Source organism: Ursus americanus, chromosome 24 (assembly GCF_024610735.1).
Source record: "Ursus americanus isolate L20-20 chromosome 24, mUrsAme1.1.p, whole genome shotgun sequence".
Classification (NCBI taxonomy): domain Eukaryota; kingdom Metazoa; phylum Chordata; class Mammalia; order Carnivora; family Ursidae; genus Ursus; species Ursus americanus.
Window position 1 is genome coordinate 22418902 of NC_142150.1, and position 22043 is coordinate 22440944.

The window sequence follows — 22043 nt, forward strand, 5'->3', positions numbered from 1 at the left end:
TATGTCTACTGTAGAGCCTCACTCACCAAGGAATGGGACCCACAACTGGCTGGCACAATTTCTGGCGCACATAAGAAAATGCACGCAACTTCAAGCTTCAGGCAACATAGGGCTGAAAAGAGCAGAGGCAGTGTTAACAGTGAAAATTTCAGAAGAGAACAGCCTTTCTCTAAAAGTAGGGGGCAAGGTCAGTTTCAGGTTACAGGTATATTGGACCCGGGTTAGGTATGCTTTTATGAGAGATTCATCTGGGGTAGGTCACATGGATAAAGATAGGAGGAGTTCTGCCCTAAAGAAGCTTGAACTTTCTTTTTTGGGATCTAGGGCTTTCGCCCGGACCCCTGGAAGCATGGAAATGGTGCAGGTATCCCACCAAGATTCATCCCCAACTTGCACAGGATTTCTAATTTGATGGATCAGAGATACATTCCCATTTTTCACCCTTGTTACACTATGCAAAGACTTAGACTCAATTATGCATGCTGTTAACTAAGCTTTCCAAATTAACCCTTTTATGTGCCCCCACTAAGAGCCAGGATGCATCAATGTCCAGAGAACCACAACTTGGAAATTCTGGCACAGCTGGTGTCACAGGAGCTGAGGGGCTGAATTCCCATCACGGTTGGGACTTGAAGGCATGACCATGGGGGACTGGGATGCAATACTGGGGCAAGCTTGTTTATTTTAACATGACTGATTCTTCAGACCCACTTCTGGGTGGGTCTCTGGGCTGAGCAAGGGTGATTCCTGCTAAGTTCCAATACCAGGCAGTATTTGCCATTGCTGGGCTTTCAAGTTCATCCTGATAAATCATCCCTGTGGGCCAACAGAGCAAAAGACACATGGAGAAATCCTCTGGACTTTTCTCTAAAATGGAGAACACATGGGCAGCATTTATGGACCAGGCCTGGAAGTGGTCATTCCCGTCCACTCACATCCTTACCCAGGGTCTGATCAGTCTCACAGCCACGGCTACTGCAAGGAGGCTGGGAAGATAGATTGGATGTGTGTCCTGGAAGAACCGGAAGTGGATTTTGACACCAGCCACCAAATATATGTTCATACACTTGTTTCCCCTCATAAAATACAGTCATCCCTTCCCCAAAGAAGAAACCCAACCAGATTCTGCATCTAATCAGATTCAATGTCTAGGATCAGTGAAAATTTCTGTCCAACGCAAATGTGGCTCCCCTATTAGGACAATTTCTCAACCCCACATATCTTTTATCATTTGTCTTCTTAGATTGACTTCCTTTAACCTAATTCTCAAAATACTTGAATAACTTTCAAGTCTCCCAGAGTAAAAGTCAAAATTGTGATCTACTGGACATTCACACCATCAGCCGCCATTACCTATCCAACCTCATTTTCTACTCTTCTCCTCCTCCCTCTCACTGCTCCAGCGACCTTGGCCCCTTTGCTGGCTCCGGATCCCACCAGGCACTCTCCCCGCTCAGGCCTTTGCTCCTGCTATTCCCATTACCCGGAACACCCATCTCCAGACACATGGAACACTCTTCCCCATCAGAAAACCATCATGACCCATGTCCACTTAGAATCTTCCTATTGCCGTCTTGGGGACCTCAGCTGTGGCCACTTGGAGACTCTTGGAAGAGAGAAATAGCAGAGCTCGCTCTTCACCAAGATCTAGTTAGCACTTAAATGATTTTGAGGGATTCCTAGACCAAAGCAGTGCATGGGAACTTGGGAAGGAGCTTTGGGGAGTATGTTTGAAAAGTGAGGTCTGGAAATGTAATTTGGACCAATGCTAATATTATCCAAGGGTCAAGAGGTGAGCCGACTTAAGAAATACCTTGAACTTGGGGATAATACACTGGACTGTGAAGGACAGGACCTAGGGATGGAGGTGACACCTAAATGCACGCCCACGGGGGGCCTGCTCTTTCAGCGACCCCTGCATGACACATGATTCTTTTGCAGAAGAACTTGAGCCAGACGTTCCTCTTGGAGTGCGTTCTGGTGTATCAGTCGGTGAATCAGCTAGAGGGCACACCGACGTGCCTGGCAACTCCCTAGGATCACCGATTCCTGGTCGGAAATGGTGGCATCCTGGGGTCAGAGATGAGGTGTTGGCATCTAGCTCAAACAGAGAAGAGTTAGAGAGTTAGAGAAAGAAAAGAAGGAGATAGCTTCCTTCTAAGTGAAAAATAAACTGCTTCAATAACTCATCCCTCCCGTTGGAATCAGGTCCTGGGAAATGACTGGATGTGAGTGTCTTGACCCCTCTTGCTGACTCGGCTTAAATCTAATAAGTGGCTCGTTTGTGAAGATGATGTTGTGTTTGCCCAGTGTGTATCAGCTGGGATGCGTTAGAGCCACTGCAAGCATTACAGGAATAAGGGATTGAATATGGAAATGAGGGCTTACCGAGAGCTGGCCAAGTGATGGCCTGAAAGGACCCAAGACCCAGTTACCAATGACACCAGCCACATCCAGGGACAGGCAGAGAAACCGGGGCCTGCAAGGCAAGTGGAGAAGCCACATTAACTCCCCAATGGTACTGCAACGGGAGAGCTCACAGGGCTGTAAAGCCATGCCGCCCCAAACCCCCAAGAATAACGACGCAGCTGCACCTCGCCTTTCGCACCTCACATGAGCTCCCTTCATGGGCACACTCACCTGGAGCCATTCGAGAAAGAGGATTCTGGGGAGCACGGTTCCCAGCCTTGGGCGAGAATGGAGTCAATGGGCCCTCAGCCCACGGGGGGGACCAGGATGCCCGGCCATGCAGTCATTTCCAAAACAGACCCTCCATCCTCCAGGTGAGATTTCTTATTATGTAGCAAATCAGTCTGATGAGTATTGGACCTTAAGTTCTTTGTAATTCATGGGGAAAGGGAATTTGATTTTGACCCTGAATTTTTCTAGGTATACCCAATCATTGGAGGCCATTGTTTTCAATACTGGGATGATTCCATTATATTCTTTGGTATAATTTCTGGTAAGCTGTTTGGGCAATTTGTGTTGGGAAATAGAAAAGGCTTTGCTTTGGGGTTACTTTTACTCATGATCTGTTTTGACCCTGAACAAAACTTCCTACTGCCCACTGTGGGTCCCAAGGAAACTCAAAATGGGACAGTTATGGGTGTTGGGTGAGCAAATTCCTGCAGATGGGAGTGAGATACATGCCTCCTCCCCTGAGAGAAATGGCCTGTGGGTTGACCGTAGGTTTGGCTGTCAAGTCAAAAAGTTGGAAGCCAAGATAGAGGCATCTGGCCCCTCTCCCCATGGTTTTCCTCTCTCCTGCTCACGAACACCTCACAGAAGCAAATGTACTAGGTAAGAGTCAATCAGGTAAACATATCAATCTGGCCATGTCAACCAGGGAACAGATTACTCGAAGGGGGAACAAGAGTTCAGAGATTCCAGAAGGAAGAGTCAGCCTTGAAAGGGGAATGCTCATCCAGTCTCTCCCACCCTTCCACACCTGTCCTCCTTGTCCGTCTCTCTCCCTCTTTCCCTGTCCTCTCTCCCAAGCTCCGTTCCTTGCTTACTGAGTTTTAAAGATAAGTCTCTTCATGCTGCTTGGAGCAAATGGGGTGGCTCAGAGCCTTCCGAGTGTAATCTGCAGTCCTAATCCTCCCCTGGAAGATCCAAAGGTTTACATTTGGCAAATAGAATGTAACAGAATGTTCTCATTTGGGTTTTAGTTAATAGCCATGTTTTACTTATCGACCCCTACTGGGGAGCCTATACTTTGAAAAATTACCAGGCACTTGGCGTTTACTATCAAAACTTTTATCTTGGGTCCTTGCCTCTGTACTCACAAACTGGGTTTGCAAGCCAGAAACCCAAGGGTAGTATTCAACCCTTACATATATTTTCATCAGCTTGTAGACTTTTTTTTGTTTGTTTGAATCTATTGCCAATGACTGAGGTTCAGGCAAATTCATATCTGGATGTCTGGCTTCTTGTGAAGAACCATAAACTAGAGCAACATTGGGCTCCCTTCCAACACGTCGGGCTCGCCAGCGCTGGGGAGCTGCTGGCCTGTTCGCATGGAACGTTTGCTCATCGCGGCCACCGCTTCTCCCTCCCGTCTCCCATCCAACCCACTTCACTTATTTAATTGCTTGCCTGGCCCCTGTCCGACTTGTTAGAACCTGGAGGGAGCAAGGCTGAGGAGCCAGCATCCAAATTTCTACCAGCAGTTTCTTTCTGGGAAGAACAAGTACCAGGGATTCAGACAATTGCCAACTTTGCCACTAATTAGTCTTGTCACTTTCTGGGCCTCTGTTTCCCCTTCTGGAAAATGAAAACCTAAGTTCTGGCAATGGACATTTGTCATGCCCAGCACCTTTGCTTGTGTGTGTCGTAAAATAGAACATAGAATTTACCATCGTAGCCACTGTTAAGTGTGCAGTTCAGTGGCGCTAAGCACATTCACGTCATCGTGCAGACATCACCACCCTCCATCTCCAGAAAATTTTCATTACCCCAAACTGAAACTCTGTCCGCATTAAACCGTAGCCCCCCTCCCCGGTTCGCTCAGCCCTGGCACGCTCTGTTCTACTTTCTGTCTCTCTGAATAGTCTAGGGACCTCATATGAGCAGAAGTGTCTTTTTGGGCTTAGTTGATTTCGCTCAGCATAATGTCCTCCAAGTTCCCCCATGTGGCAGCGTGTGGCAGGATTTCCCACTTTCTAAGGCCGAATGAGAGTCCCTTGTAGGTATCTGCCACAGTTCGTTTATTTCATCTATAGACGAGCATTTGATTTGTGGCCACGTTTTGGCGACGGAGACTAATGCTGCTGTGTGCGAGGGCGTGCAGGTGGATCTTTGAGTCCCTGGGTTCGCTTCTTTGGGGTGTATACCCACAGAGGAGCTGGCCCCGCACCTTTTCCACACCCTTCCTAGGTTTTCCACACCCTCCTGTGAGTCCTGCCTCCCCAAGGAAGAAGTGACTCCCTTGTGCAAGCTCCTTGGGACCTGGGGCCCAGACACGTGGCCGAGGCTCAGCTCCTAGGACGCTCACGTGAAGACTTCCCTTTGAAAGCAAAGAAGGTGAAGAAGGAGGCACCATGCAGACGGAATTGGTTCTGAGGGTGGCTTAGGAACGTCAGGCTTCAGGCCGCAGCGAAGGTGCTCTGCGTGGCTGGGGCCGGCTGGGGCTCCAGGGCCGTGGGGTGGTGTTCTCCTACACAGCCCCAGCCCTGGTTCTCTGCTCCTTGCACAAACTCTCCAAGCCATTGACTCAATGAATTGCTTCCCTGTTTAAACCAGCAAATCTGCAGCTGCCGTGGCAGGGAAGGAGCACTGGATTTCGAGTCCACGGACCTGAGACCAAATTTCAGCCCAGCTCCCACCGCTCCTCGTGACTTCACACAGATCAGTCTAACCAAAGCTCAGTTCCTTACACACAAAACGGTTGTAATCATCTCTACTTCCTCAAGCAGCAGTGGGAAATCTGTGCCGTCTTGCTTCCAAATGAAGTCCCTGGTGATAGAAACTCTAAATGGGAAGTCTTATCAATGTTACTTCAGCGGGGATCCAAGCCGCCCTTGCTTTTTTGTTGTTGTTGTTTCTAATTTCTGGAGAGTGGATTTATTGATATTTTTGCTTTCTTTTTTTCTTTTTCCAGGGTTTTTACATTTAAATTCAAGTAATTAACATATAGTACATTATTAGTTTCAGAGGTAGAGGTCAGTGATTCATCAGTCTTATGTAACACCCAGTGCACATTTCATCACGTGCCCTCCTTAATGTCCAGCACCCAGTTACCCCATCCCCCCTCCCCTCCAGCAACCCTCGGTTTGCTTCCTATGATTAAGAGTCTTATGGTTTGTCTCCCTCTCTGATTTCATCTTATTTTCTCTCCCTTCCCCTGTGATCCTCTATTTTGTTTCTTATGGTTTGTCTCCCTCTCTGATTTCATCTTATTTTCTCTCCCTTCCCCTGTGATCCTCTGTTTTGTTTCTTAAATTCCACATAGGAGTGAGATCATATGATAATTGTCTTTCTCTGATTGACTTATTTCACTCAGCATAATACCCTCTAGTTCCATCCACATCGTTGCAAATGGCAAGATTTCTTTTTTTGATGGCTGAGTAATATTCCAGTGTGTGTGTGTGTGTGTGTGTGTGTGTGTGTGTGTGTGTATCTCACATTTTTATCCATTCATCTATCAATGGACATCTGGGCTCTTTCCATAGTTGGCTATTGTGGACATTGCTGCTATAAACATTGGGGTGACCTTTCAGATCCCTACGTCTGTATCTTTGGGGTAAATACCCAGTAGTGCAATTGCTGGGTCATAGGCTAACTCTATTTTCAACTTCTTGAGGAACCTCCACACTGTTTTCCAGAGTGGCTGCACCAGCTTGCATTCCCACCAACAGTGTAAGAGGTTCCCCTTTCTCCACATCCTCGCCAACGTCTGCCGTTTCCTGACTTGTTAATTTTAGCCATTCTGACCAAGGTGAGGTGGTATCTCATTGTGGTTTTGATTTGTATTTCCCTGATGCCGAGTGATGTTGCGCATTTTTTCATGTGTCTGTTGGCCATTTGTATGGCTTCTTTGGAGAAATGTCTTGCTAAGAGATTTGGGAAACTGCGTTAAGCACACCACTTCAGGGCAAAGTCCTGAATGCATTTGCACCCAGGAGTCTGAATTAATCCACTTAAGTGCCCTTTTGGAAATTGATTTAACAAGTTGGTAAAGGCTGGGAGGGGAGATAGAGATATGTAGTAGGCAGCACCTGATGACCCAAATGGCCAAATGCAGAGCAGTAACGCCCATGATGATGATGATGATGATGATGATATTGAGATGATGATAGCAACATTTATTGGTCAGCAATTTTGTGCCGAGCACTTTTGCTAGCATTTGCATTGGCTCATATAATCGCCTGAATCAGGGATTGGCACGCCATAACTCACAGTCTGGCCCACCATTTGTTTTATAAATAAAGTTTTATTGGGGCACACCTATGCCCATACATTTACTATTTCTACAGCTGCTTTCGAGGCACAAAGGCAGAGTAGAGTAGCCGCAACCGTGTCCGTTTGGCCCCAAAGCCTTAAAGTATTTGCCATCTGCATTTAATGGGGAAAACGTGCCGATCCTTGCTCTAAATGAAGCCTGAGAGTTGGGTATCATTATTCCACCCACTTTCCAGATTGGGAAACTGAGGGCCTGAGACATAAAAGAGCTTGTTCTAAGACCTAAACGTAAAAAGGCCTCCGTGTCAGATTTGAGTTCAAAGGCCAGGCTGCAACAATTAAGTTTTAAACTTCCGGTCGTTTCATGGCAGTGATGCCTCCTCCTCTCCGTTCCCCGTTCCTCTGGGGAAACTGGTACATGCAAGTCACTGCCTGCCTCCTTCAAATGACGGCAGCAGGCCTGAATTGAATCGTCCACTTCCCACCTCCAGGCTCTCACTCAGAACTGGATGTTGCTTCCCTAGACATTGTTTGCGGCCTTACTGCTCTCAAAATCGATCCATTCCCCGAAGGCGCAGTGCGGTCTGCTAAGTGGTAGGAAGTCTGCTGGTTTTGGAGCTGAGTCCAGGAGCCTAGAAAAATACAGCTTTGCCGGACAGGGCTGGCTTTGTGCAAAGTCTTCCTTCCAGAATGCACATAATCCGGGTTTCAGCACATGTCACTTTGATGTACCTACACCACACCCTTCCACATTAAGGACCCCTGAGCCCCAAAGGGTGTTTGGGCATGTTGCTCTAATTCTCATCTGAATGCAAAGCTTACCTGGGAGGAATTAGTCTCTGGCCGCAAACCGTTGACGGCCGCCATCACAGGGTGCTTTCCTGGAGGGGGATTCTGGGGGCCCGGCACCCAGCGCCTGCCTGTCAGCGCAGAACTGCACAAGGAGGGAGCCACGCGTGCATGAGCCGTCCCCGCCAGGCCCCTACTCAGTTCAGTGGCTTCCTCACCTCTGTGGTTTCCCACCGACTTTGTCGTCTCCATTCTGGTGTCTGTGTGACTCATGAAAGCTTCCCGGGGGACTAGGTGGTAGTCACCTGTCCAAAAGCGCTGGCAGGTGGGTCTGCCCGGAAGGGGTTGGCCCATCGCTAGGAAGCCTGAGCGAGAGGGTTGGTAACCTGCGCTCTGTTCAGAAGCCTCTTTCAGGCCAATGAATGCTGGAGGAATGACTTGGTTTTCCGAATGAGATTCCCACGGCCCTTACTACCGTTCAGAATTGGCTCATTTGTCATCTTCAGGGTGTGCCGGACAGATACTTTGTCATGCACGATTCCCGAAGACAGACCAGCCCGTGCTGGCGCTGGCCACCGTGTCCCCAGGACGGTTTCCATGCGCGAGACCCTTCTCTGTGCCTCAGCAACCCCATCTGTAAAATGGGAATGCAGCTGGACAGCAGCCCAGGGAGAATCCCCTTTCCGGAGAGCCTCGGTCCCAGGAGACCAGGGTGGGCTGCGGCAGGCTGGCAGCCTCCGAGCGGGAGGGCAGGGCAGTCTGCAGAGTCTCTCAACGGGCCTTACATCTTGAATAAATTGAGTGTTGGAATTTAATTTGGAATCCCTGCTGTTTCCTTGATGAACGCAAACCACACAGCAATTAGGGTGATGAAACAGGCTACTGCCCCTCCCGACAGACTCATCGTCTGAGCAAGGAGGGAGGGGCTGGCGGGGGCCAGGTTGCTGGTGGACCGCTGCTGTCCGTGCCTCGCCTCCCCAGCTCTCCCCCTCCCCCAGAGAGAAGGGCCTTCCGGACAAGTGTTGTCTCCTCAGCTCCAGAGACCGGGTGGACGGAGAGGTTTGGGGGGACTTTCTCAGTTTGCACCCCATGGCTCATGACACCAGTGTGGCCCCCTGCTAACACTGGAACCTCAGACTCAGCTCCTAACCCAGGGCTCAGACTCACTGCCTCCACCATCCCGGTGTGGGAGGAAAGGAACGTTTATCCAGCACTTGCTATGTTCCAGGCCCTGGGTTGGTGCTCTAGAGACATTTTCTCATTTAATACACGGGGCAACTACATGAGTTAGGCCCTCCCATCATCCTCATTTCACAGATGAGAACCCTGTGATGCAGAAAGATTCAGTATTGCACACAAGGTCACAGAGCTCATAAGGAGGTAGGGTTTGAACCCGATGGCCTAGGTCCAAGTTTATGTTCCACCTTACCTATGTACTCCCAAGGCCTCAGTCTTTTTATTTATTTTTTATTTTATTTATTCATTTGAGAGAGAGAGAGCACAGGCAGGGGCAGAGGCAGAGGGAGAGAGAGAAGCAGACTGCTGCTGAGCTGGGAGCCAGATACAGGGCTGGATCCCAGGACCCTGGGATCATGAGCTGAGCAGAAGGCAGACGCCTAACTGACTGAGCCACCCAGGCATCCCAAGGTCTGGGATTCTATTACTATGTCAGGGAGAATGAAAAATGGAGAACAAGCCATGGCTGCCATATTTGGTTTCCCCTCTTTTAAACCATGACCAAAACCAGATGGAGCTGACTTAGCCCAGCACGGGGTCAAGGGCTGTCATGGTCCCAGAAGACAGAGTCCACAGCCTCAGAGCCTGCAGACTGTTTGGGAGCCAGAGAACGTAGGACTGTCTGCAGTGCCTTTGTAGAAAAAGGGCTGTCAGGAAATTAGCCACTCCAGGGACTTCAAACAACGGGCAGTTAGTACAGGGAACTGGTTATACAGGTGCTGAGGAGCCCAACAACCCAGAGATGAGCAACTATAAGAAGTCATCTCACATCCGGGCTGGAAATGAACAAGGGAGTGGCCCAGTATCAGAAACCAACCAGCAGGAGCCAAAGTCACAGTGGATGATGCCCAGGGGGACCTGGAATTGTAGCAGGAGGGAATTTCCATCAGGAACTGGGCCCAAGAAGTGATGCAGCCACAGCTGGAGAAGTCACCTGAGGCAGAGTGAGAAGCAAGCTGCTATGGCTTCCCCCCTTCCCACCTCCTGTTGGTGCTGCCCATCGGCCTGAACAAGCTGGAAGCCATTTGCAAGACGGTTCTCGAAAATGTAGTTCTCTGCAGGGTGGAGCTGAGTGAGGGAAGGGTGGTGGTAGATCAGAGCACAAACTGGTTTACACAGACTAGTGCAGGGCCAGAAACACCCACGGGACTGGCCTTACAGTGTATTATCGGAAAATTGTATTTTCTCCAGGCTAGAACTAATTAATATAACAAAGTGTGTTTTGATTTTTATGGAATAAAATAGAAGCTGGAGTCCTGATTTCAGAGAAGGATAAAGCAAGACTAGAGGCCCTTGTATTAGTTTCTTAATGCTGTTGGGCTTAGTGGCTTATTAACTTACAGTTCTGGAGATCAGAGTCTTAGTCTCCCGGAAATGGTCTTACTAGGCTAAAATCAAGGTGTGGACAGGCCTGCCTTTCTGCTCAGGCCTCCGTGGGAGGATCCATTCCTGGCCCTTTCTAGCTTCTAGAGGTTGCCACATTGTCTCACAGCTGCATCACTGCTTCCATTGCCTTTGGAAGAGCCCATGACCTCTCTGTCCATCCCTGGTGAAACCAGGGGCCTGACAGGCCAGCGCTGGGCACGGGGAGCGCCCTAGAGGCCCAAAGCATGGTGGTAATGATGGATGAAGTGATGGTGATGATAAAAAGAATCATGGGGGGGAAGTTCTGTTATTAGTCCCATTTTACGGAGGAGGAGAATGGGACTTGGAGAAGGTGCATGGCCTGTCTCGAAGTCATAGCACTGCGAAGAGCCTAAGTTTTGGGTCCCTCTGCCTTACCGCCTCCCAGAATTCACTTTCCAAGCCAAGAGCACCAAAAGGCAGCATCTCTGCAGGGACTACAAAAGCCAGAGAAGAAAGTTCCAAGATCCTTGATCCAAGTAATGCCACCGGCGTCCCACGTCTGCGGCAGGTGCCGCCTCAGCGGCGTTAGAATGTGCTCTGGGGAGTCAGCGCGCACACCACACACTTCGCCTTGCCTCACAGTTCATCACCCATCCCCCAGTTCAAAAGCATTTTTCATGATTAGACCCAGCCCTGCCCCTGTGGTAATGGATTTTTAAGAAAATAATGCAAGTAGAGAATTACATCTTCCCTGTGGCTGCAACAGGTCAAGATCTGGAGGTCAGAGCCTCTCGTTCATTTAACAGGTATTTATCGTGTGCCTACTGTGTGCTGGGTACTATTCTAGCTGCTGGAAATCCAGCAGGGATCCAAAAAGAAAAAAAATCCTGGTTCTCATGGACTGGTTCTCATGGATTTATGGGAAACAAGATGTCATAATTCTAAACAAAAGCAGGAGCTGCTCAATAAACGGTTGTGAACGCTGGCAGCCTTAGAAAGAGGCTCCCAGAAGGCTGGAAAAGTGGGTCACGGCTACATGAGGAGCCCCTGTTGGCCAGCTCAGGCCCAAGTGAAAGTCCGCCGTGCTGGTTTCCTCCATCGAGAGCAGTGGTTAGACCTAGGGGCGTGGGGTCGCACAGACCGGGGTCTGAGACTGTCTTCACTACGCATCTGCTCAGAGCGCTTGGATTCATTACATCCCAGCCTGAGGCTCATTTCCGTCACGTGTGAAACAGGTGATCTTAACACGGTCTCCACCGAAGGGTTGTTGTAACGCAGGACGTCCGACCCACAGGAAGCGCTGGGTCGTCCTGGTTGTCCTGGCATCACTTAACAGACATCAGAACCACCGTGAGAAAGCTCCCCTGGCTGGCCGGGGGCTGGGACAGGCTGGCATTTTCGCGGCTGCCTCTGCGCTGACGTCGTGAGCCCTCCCGATAAGCCGGGTCTGCGGGGCTCTCCTGCGAGTCAGACACACAGCTGCCTGCCCGGGGCTGCTGCGCCTGCTGAGTCCGCTTCCATCTGGATGCGACAGGAGCGCCGAGCCGGGGCGGCTGCCAGGCAGGAACAGCTGGGGCGGGAGGCCGGGAGAGGCCGGGCCGCAATCTGTTTGCGGTGCCGTGGTTGGAGGTGTCTGGTTTGGGGCTAGGAACAAAACAGCGTCTCCGGACCCAGCCAGCCACGACCTGCCGCTCTCCTGGGCGTGCAGCGAGCAGGGGACACCAGCCCAATCTTACCCAGGGAGCGGATCTGATGGCCCACTTGCCCAGTTCAAGAACTCAGGGCAAGTGCCCCGAGAGGATGAGGAGGGCATTTCCAATTGCGGGGCGTGGTTTCCTTCTGGTGCTTCTGACCTCGGGGGCAGGAGGAAGGACTGTGAACGGGAGTTAGGAGCGGGGGACAGCGTTCATTCATTCATCTAATAAGCAGCCAGCACTTCTCTGGGATCCAGAAGGACTAATTACAGGTGGGGGAGCGCAGGGCGGGGGGGCGCAGGGGGGAAGCACACAAGAGCACAGCGCAGGGTTCTCGAACTTCAAGGTGTCCCAGAATCACCTGGAGCGCTCTGATTCTGTAGGTCTGAGGGGGGCCCAAGAATTTGCGTTTCTAACTCATTCGCAGGTGCTGCGGCTGCTGGTCCACCTTGAGAACCTCTGGTGGAGAAGGACCCTGGAACCATGCTGCCAGGGTTTGAGCTGAAACCAGCTCAGGACCTTTGACAATGTAGTGTCTCTGTGAATCGGTTTCCTCATCTGTACAGTGTGACATAAGGATGTTAACGACAGTAGCCCCCTCACGGGGTTCACGCTCAGGCTGAACAGGTCGTGTGTTCGGAGCGCTCAGAGCTGCCCGGCTTGTAGGACGCCGTTGACACGTGAGTTGTTAGGATCTGTGATGCTTAACCATTTTACACTGACAGCTATCACATGTGCGCTTTCGTAAATAAAGAGAGGGTGAGGAAGGCAGGGCCCCTATGTGTTTATGCATATGCGTGCTTGCATATGATTTCAAGGGGCTCACAGACCCCAGAAGGCTCCGCCTCCTTAGTGCCCCTAGTGTGATAGGCTATAATACCTACCAGGTTTTGAATCTCGCTATGTTACATGAAACGTGGCAGGTAATTTATATTCTAAATCACGTCGTTTCATCCCCCGATCACTTCGTAAGGCAGTCGTCATTCCTATTTTACAGGCAAAATAATTGAGGCTCAGAAAATGTGCCAAGAGAATGTTAGAGACAGAATTTGCGCCCAGACCTATCAGACCCTCTCGCCACACTGCTTCTGTGCAGAGCCATTTATTACCAATTTATCTAGAAGAATACACTGCGCAGTGTCCAAGGGCTCAGCCCTGTAGGGGAGAAATGCAAGGTTGCTCTTGAGCTCAGAGAATTCACATCTGACTGAGGAATCAAGAGGAACACATCAATATGCAACACAGTACGTAATTCAAGGCTGAACAGTGGGTGTGACAGAGGGTGTCCGTGGTCCCTCAGATAGTCCTTTGCTCTTCACATTTCCCAGCCTCCCTTTCAGTTCCAGCCAATGAATGTGGGTGGGCATGACTATCAGTTACTCCCAGGCTTAACCCTTCTAAACGTGTCCCATGATCACTCCTTTCTTTCTCTTGCCTTGCTGCAGGGATTTTGGAAGCCACGTGTTCCAGGTGGCTTAGCTCAAGATGGAGGAGGACCACCCAACTGGTATCAGATTGAGATGGGAGGGAGAAATGAACCTCTGGGGATTAAGCCACTGAAATTTCTGGTCACTGCTGTATAATCTAGTGTCCCCTAACTAGCCAAATGGGAGAGCCATGGCTGTCTGCTGAGAAGTTCTGGGAATATTAGTGAGTCCTGAAATACTCAAGTGTTAAAACGGCTGAAGGTCCCCTTCTAGACCTACGGAGCCAAAATAGGGAAAGGTCCTGGGAGTCTTTATTTTTAATAAGGTGGCCCTGAGGACTGGCCAGTTTGGGGAGCCTGGCACTGTGGTCTGCTCAACATCCCCCAGTAGATCTCCCACCACAGAAGCATCATTAGGTGTCCAACTAGAAGACAAGTTTTGGGGGGGAGGGGGGTGTGCCTGAGAAAAATCCTGCCTTCTCCTCCTTCTAGCTGTAAACTTTGGGCAATTAAAGTATCTACTTCATAGAGTTGTTGGGATGATTCAATGAGTATTAGTTATTTCTTGCTGTATAACAAATTATCCCAAAACTTAGTGGCATAAGACAACCATTTATTATCTGTCACAGTTTCCATGAGTCAAGAATTCAGGGGTTTTTTCACTGGGCAATTCCAGCTCAAGATCTCTCCTGAGGGTACAGTCGGATGTGGGCTGGCACTGCGAAATCGGGAGACTTGAGTGGGGCTGGAGGGTCCATTTCCAAGATGGCTCACTCAGGCAGCCAATGGCCAGACGTCTCAGCTCCTTTCCATATAGTGATCCAGGACACCAAAGAGGAAGATGCAGTTCCTTCACACGCTGTCACTTCCGTCATATAATTTCCTGGTCACACAGGTCAGCCCTGATTTACTGTGGGAGGGGACGAAACTAAGGTAAGAATATCAGAAGTGAGGATCACTGGGGGCCACCTGTAAGACAAACAGCATAAGCATTTCAATGAATATCTGAAGGCTCCAAATGATGCCTGCTGTGTGAGTAGCGGGCAATAAACATCATCTGTTTTTTATTACGAACAGAATGATCAATAAGCTATAACTTGCGGCTCCAGCTCCTCTACTGTCTTATCGGTCTTCACTCCTTCCTCAACAGCCCTCTCGAGAGGAGCCCAACTGCTTACCCGTCTGTGTGGCTGTTGTGCCAGGCTCGGTGCTGGGCTCTGGGGTCCCAGAGGGCACGACTCCCATCTGGGTCCCTTGGTATCCCTGGGGTAGAAGTCCTGTCACAGAGACATGGAGAGATGCTGGGAGCCACGAGAGAAGGGCTTGATGAAAATTGAATTATTATATGGGGTTGTCGCGTTTAACAAGCCTTGTTCATGTTGATTTCTTGCTTGAGAGCCATGCAGGGAGGGTGGTGAAGTGCCCAGAGTCTAGAAGGAGATGGCCTGGAGCACATTCTAGTTCTCATTTTTATTAGCTGTGTGACTTGGGTAAGTCACTTCATTTCCTTGGATCTCCGTTTTCTCATCTGGTACAAATGAGAATAATAATAGTTCTTCCTTCACAAGGTTGTTGTGTGATTCCAAGCGCTCAGAACAGTGGCTGGCTGATAGTAGATACTCAAAATTACGAGCTGTTATTCTTTCTTCTCAAATCCTCCAGGGATGGAGGTCAAGGACGAGACAAAGAGACAAGGAAATCAAGAGGTGGGTGACCAGCTCAGACCCCCATCCCTGACTCTTCAACAATTCCAAGGCAAAGCTGGTGTTCAAATGTCACTTTCCTCCTGGGACTTTGCCCTAGACTCTCTAGCTCTGTTGAGAGGGCTGGTCATCCAGGAGCAAGCTTGCCTGAGCGTGTGTCCACGACGCCATGAGCCACCAGGCCAGGGCTGGGCGCTCTCAGAGACGCCTGGCACGCTCTTGGCCAACTTCTTCCGTGGCTTGCCCCTGTTAGTATTACCCCTCCCTCCACGTTCTCTATCTTTGTCTCTCTTCCCTCGTTCCTTTTGTTCATTTCCCACAAGCTCAGGGGTTCCCCGGTGGACCTTGCCTCCCTTTGATGGGGGAGCGGCAAGCAGGCAGGGCTGGGGCTGGGGGCGGGCGGCATGGGCGGAAGGAGTGAGGCCGGCAGGTGGAGGAAATCAAAAGAGTCCACATCAAAGGAGAGAGGAGCCGATCAGCTGGAGGATTCTCTATCCTCTGAGACGGGATCCGTGCTCTAATTTGTGAATTTTAGTGAAGTTTCAGAAACCAAAGTAAGGGGCTGCCGGACCTCCTGCCTAATAAAGGTGTTTGTTGAAAGTCTCCAGGGACGTGACCGAGACACAGCTTTTGTGGAGCTCTACGGAAAAGGGAGTGCAAGTTCTAGAACGTGGGGACACCACCGCGAACTCGACACCCAAGCTTCCTACTGTCCCGGAGCGCGTCTTCCGTGGGGAGGAGACAGGCGGCCGCACACCCGATCTTGCCAGCGAGCTGCCCCAGGACGAGAAGGCTGAGTGGGGCTGAGCTCTGTGAGCAGGTCGTGCGGATCTGTGGGAGAGCATTCCCGAGCGGGATGAGCTGGTGCGAAGGGGGAGCACCTCTCATCAGGACTCCTCAAGTTCCCCTAGCAGGTCTCCCTGCTTCTGCTGCTGCCCCCTGAAGGCCACGCCTTTCCTGGTAGCCACGTGATCCCGTTAAACCCATTAGAGGTCATCACTCCTGCACTTAAACTGGCCGCGGGGCTCTCCCCAACAGCACCTCATCCCAGCCTCCCGCCTCTCCCCCTCTCTGCTTGAGGAGTCCTGATGAGAGATGCTCTTATTCCAACTTAGTGTGGACGGTGGAACTGAGGGAGCGGGCAGGTGGAGCCGTATTGTGACTTCGGGACCCAGAGGTGTTGCTGAGTCCTGCGTGAAAGAGGGGAAAGGAAATGGACAAGTCAGTTAGGTTTTGAGGTTTGGGGCTTGAGATCAGAGGACTGTCCATCCACACACAGCCTGTGTCTGGGATGTTCTCTGCCTTGCAAGCTAAGTGGGCAGTTGGAGCCCCAGAACTAGAGACAAGAGCCCCTGCTCACAGCTCCGGGGGCCAGATCGCAGAGGCCCCTTGCTCGATGATGGTGCAAGGTGGAGCTCTGGGGAGAGGGGGCTGGTGGTAGCCAGTCCTGCCCTGTCCAGAACAGAAAAGGCTTTGGGGAGGGTCCCTGCTTCCAGCCCTTCCCCAACACGAGCAGTCTCCTCCATCCTGGGACTCAGCGGACAGCAGGTTTGGGCAGCTGGCGGCTGGCCTTTCTGGCTGGTACTCCTCTCATGAGAGCAGAGCTCGGAAGTGAGAAGCTTTGGGAGGACGGGAAAAAGGACGTTGGATCAAGCCAGGATCCAATCTGTCAGGGGAACTGGAGTTTTGCGCCGTTGTAGCCCTGGGCCCTGGCAGCCCCAGCCCAGGGTGTGGTTACCCACGCGGCTTCAGCTCCTGCTCTGGATGGAGCACTGAGATGCCCTGCAGAGCCCAGTGACTGGCAGCCACATACAGAGGGGACAGGAGGCTGGAGGAAGTCTGAAGGAAGTGCCAGTGACCTGGGGATCACCCCCTTCGCAGATCTGCCTCCTGCAGGTGAAGGGGGGTGTGGGGGGTGCCCAAGAGCCCATGAAGGTGCTGGGGAGACAGGGCACCACCGTACTGGCTGGCGGAGAGGTGAGGAAGGGAAGGAGAAGGGGCCGCAGGTCTGACGCTGAGACCACCAGAGACTTGGTTCTCCCTGGGGCAACAGTCTCCTGACAACCCTCCCCTCCCAGACAGAAGTCTGTTCACTCACGCACTCAATAGTCTTTGAGACGCCAGCATTATAGCTGGGAGGGGAAAATGAGGAAAGGAGGAAAAGAAGGGGGAGTGGGAAGGGGGTGGATAAAGGGAAAGGGCTACAGACTGAACGTTTGAGTCCTCCAAATTCCTACCTTGAGAATGAAGGCCCAGGGTGACGGCATTGGGGGGGGGGGTCTGTGAGCTGCTCAGTTCATGGAGGTGGGGCCCCCTGAACGGGATCAGGGCCCTCGTAGAAGAGCCCCCTTGCACCGCGTGGGGACACAGTGAGAAGGCGGTCACCTGCGAGCCAGGAGGCAGACCCTCCCGGGACATGGAAGCGGCAGGTGTCTTGATCTCGGACGCTGGGCCGCCAGGGCCGTGAGAGACACATCCCCACGGTTACGGGCCAGCCAGTCTGCGGTGCGGGGCTGGTGCCCTGGGCCGGTGTCCCTAACCGCAGCGGGGCGGTAACAACCTAGCTGTCCGCCTGGACCGCAGGATCCCGTGTGCCCTTAGAGACGCGTGAAGCAGCACAGAGTGATACTGATAGAAAGGGGGCTTGGGATAGATGATCGAGTGAATATAAAAGCGGGGTGTATCGAGTATGCCATCTTTTGATTAAATTTTGACCAAACTTTCCGTAAAGGGCCAGAGAGTAAATGTTTTAGGCTTCACAAACCACAGGCCACCTCTGTTGCATATTTTTGGGGTTTTTTTGTTTTCTTCTGGGGGGGGGTTGTTGTTGTTGTTTGGTTTGGTTTTCTTATAATCTTTTAAAAATGTGAAAACCATAATTCCTTCTCGGGCTGAACAATAGCGTAATGTGAGCCGGACTTGGCCTCGGTGGGGAGCTCAGCTGAAGTTTGCTGACCCCGGGGTTAAGGGGCAGGATGTTTGCACAGGCAAAATCTATCTCTAGAAGGATTCGCAAGAAACTGATACTATCCATGCCTGTGGGAGGAGACCTGGGAACTGGGGTGTGAGAGCGAGTTTTCATTGTGCATACTTTTGTTTCTTTTGATAAATTTTAATTTAATTTAATTTAATTTAATTTAATTTAATTTTAAGAGAGAGAGAGCATGGAGGAGGGGCAGAGGAAGAGGGAGAGAGAATCTTAAGCAGGCTACGCACCAAACACAGAGCCCAATGCCGGGCTCCATCTCAGGACCCTGAGATCATGACCTGAGCTGAAATCAAGAGTCTGACGCTTAACCAACTGAGCCACCCAGCCACCCCTCCTTTTGATTTTTTTTTGGGGGGGAGGGGAGATTTATTTATTTATTTTAGAGAGAGAGAGAGGGAGAGAGAGAGCAAGTGCAGTGGGGAGGGGCGGAGGGAGAGGAAGAGGGAAACTCCAAGCACACTCCGAGCTGAGCACAGAGCCCAGTGCCGGACTCCATCTCAAGACTCTGAGATCATGACCTGAGCCGAAACCAAGAGTCGGTCGCCCAACCAACTGTGCCACCCGGGCGCCCCTCCTTTTGATATTTTTGATCATATGATATATTACCAATTTAAGATAAAATAAAATAAAACGAACCTTGATGTTAAAATGCAACTGTTGTGTTCACCATGGTCCTAAAAGGCCAAGCACAAAATAGTCAATGCCGAGTGCCGCTGTATTCCATGCTGAGACTGGGTTTGCAAAGAAGGAGCTGCAAATGTTTTGAGGACTCACAGCTCAAAATATAAAGTCTAAAAGAGTTGGAGGGATTGTGTCTGGGAAGGTAGGAAATGGAGACGATATTTGGAGAGAGCGGTTGGCAGGCTAAGGGAAGGATGGGATGTGCCTCTATCCCCCTCCCCCAAGCCCAGCGAGAGGTGCTTCAAGAAGGCCATGCCGCCTTGACCCTGAGGGCCCAGAGTCTGAGTCAGAGGCAGGTGTGCGAAGGCCTAGGTATGGGTGAGGGTGGCCAGGAGAGGAGGCTGCACAGGGGACACTGAAGCTCTGAGTCTGTTGGGGCCGAGGATGTACGAATCTCCCCTCCGCGTCTCATGGGGCTGAGGGAGGGAGAGCCAGCTGGACCAGCTAGCTACCTGGAGGCTGATGGGCCGTCAAGGAGTGAAGCAGGACAGCCAGGGCTGGCAGGAGTCCTGAGTGGCTGCTGGAGGAGACGGGCACCTGCTCAGATGGAGGCTTCTGGGAAACGCACAAAAGCACCCCGAATTAAAGCACCAGCTTCCACTCTCGTCCCAGAGCCAGAGAGCAGCCCACAAAGCCAGCAGCGTTGCCCAGCCCTTCCCACCCACCTGCCGGCTCCGGCCTCACCCTCAGCTGCCTGGAATCCGACGGACCCCCTTCCGGGACAGCGCCCGGTGATAGGGGTCCCTCGTCCCACCTCCAGCTTTCTCCTGTGTTTCCATCCTCTCGGCCCACTGGCTCCTCCTGTCACAAGGTCTCTCTGTCCGTAGATCCATCTCTGGGACCTTCCTTCTCAGCAGGAGGCAGCCCGGAGCTCACAGCTTCTGATCCCCCGCACTCCCGGGGGTTTCCTCTTCTGGTTGGTGACTGCTCTTCTGCTGGGGATGATGCTTCTCCACACTAACTTCCGGTGAGCCCCATGTTTTCCAAAAACAGGACACCACTTGCCTTGGGACCAGAAGGCACTTAGCTCCGTGACCTCCAGCAGATAATGGCCCTCTCGGAGCGTCCAGCTCCAGATCTGGGGAAGAGCCAGGGCACAGGCCTGCCAGAGGCGGTCTGCGACAACGGCTGATGCCCAGGGGGGAGAGTGGGGACACTCCGCCCTCTTGGTAGATGGATCTCAGGGGGTTGATCAGAAACACAAATCGGTTTCTGGCCTCGCTGTGAAGAAGCTCCTGCTGCTCGGAAGGACTGTGGTTGGTGGAAAGGCACATGAGATACCCTCAGCTCCTTCTGGAAACTTCACTCCCTCTACACCCCACACCCCCCCCACACACACACACACCCGCCCCCCGCCCCGTGGAGGCTGGATTTAAAGCTGTGCCCAGGGCCGTCCCCAGAGCCGCACGCCAGGGCCTGTAGGCAGGCTTCCTAGAGGGGCTGGCCCCCAGACTCAGGAACGCCTCCTGCACCCCCGGCCACCGCCTGGTGCTGGGCTGGGCGCAGCAGAGGAGAAACCCCAGCACAGAGCCACTCTGCGAGGAGCCGGCCAAGACAAGTTTGAGCTGCCAGATGACTGTCTCCGCCTGCAGAGCGGAACAGAAGCTGGGCACCGGGACAGCTTCATCTGGGGACTCGGGGATGGTATGGGCAGAGAGCCCCCTCCCCTGCCATCTACCTAGAGAGGCTTCTCGTTCGGAACGACCCCGCCTCTGAGGGCTTCCTGTGGTCTTGCTGCTCCTCAGTCGTGACCTGAGTGGGTTGGGCTTTCTGGCCCCCAGGACACATGCTTTTGCTCTTCTCTGAGGACACACGATGGGCCAAGTACAGGGCTAAGCTCTGGGGCAGGGGCAGGGGCTAGGTCGGGCTCGGTTCCTGCTCTCAGATCCGCTCGTTGAGAGGACTTGCTCTTTTAAGAATTCGGTTGCAGCCCGGCCTGAGTGGGCAGTGGGGAATCCCAGCCCCCGGCCACCCACCGTGGGGAGAGGTGCCCCCTCTGATTTCCACCTGCTACCTTGGCTTCTTGGTCCAGAGTTTAATCCTTGTTATGGTTTAAAAAAAAAAAAAAAGACATCACAGAAGTGAAGCCCTACCCAGGATCGTGAAGAAGGTCATCTGCCCATCATCATGAAGGTCCCATGTCCCCTCCCCCACTTTTTCTTTTAAACCTCCCTGCCCCGTGCTCGTGTTTGCATCATGGCCCCTGTTCTGACTTAACCCTTCTGACTTGATTGAGTCCCCATCGGCTGGCAGGGAAGCCAGAAAAGGTAAGTCAAGCAGGTGGTGAAGAAGCTGCAACGGGGCCCTGGGGAGTTTGGGGAAGTGATGACAGACTAAAGCAGGGCCGTGACATGGTGAATCTGCCATTTGTTTATTACGTTCAGTTAACAAATATTAACTGAGCACGCACCCCGCGCAGGCCTGTGGTGGGCCCTGGGGATATCGCGTTGAACAAGACAGATGAGCCTCTCGTGTACCTGATGGTACATTCTAGTGGGGAGACAGACAATGACAGGCTAAATAAGTATATACATAAATGTGTTAAGTTAATAAGACTTTATATTGGGGATCAGGAAGGAAAGAAACAGGATTCTGGGATGGAGATGAAAAGGACGAATCCTCTTCAGAGAGAATAGCCCAGGAAAGTCTGGGGAAGTGACCTTCTAGTCGAGCCCCGAAAGATGAGAAGGAGCTGGTCTCATGAAAACCAGGAGAAGGAGTGTTCCAAGAGGCGTTGGGGAAGCAGCAAGTGCAAAGACCCTACAGCAGCAAGAGTTTAGAAGACTCCTGGAACTGATGGGAGGTTAGTGCAATGAGGGAAGTGGCAAGATCAAGAGCAGAGGCTGACAGACGTCCTCATGGACAAGGACTTCTGCCAAGTGACCATGCCATGACCTAAGTTGGTGCAGAGATGAAGAGAAATGGATCAGCGTGAATATATTTGGAGATAGAATCAAGGGCTTGCCAGTGGAGGGAAGGGGATGAGAATGCCTGTGGGTAGCATTAGGGGAAGGAGGAGGCAGTGACGTCTCCCACATTTCTGGTCGGAACTGTTATTTACTGAGATGGAGAAGCCTGGGTAAAGGGGGATTGGGTTCAAAGGATGAAACAAGGTCAAATGTACTTTCTAGAAAGCACTGTGGAGGCTGGATTAGGGGAAGACAGGCACAGGGCAAGGGAGCCCATCCAGTGTTCCAGGTGACAGATGATGAGGAGGGCCATGCATGACCAGGACTGTGGGGACGGTGGGCCATCCCACATCCCTGCTAAACAAG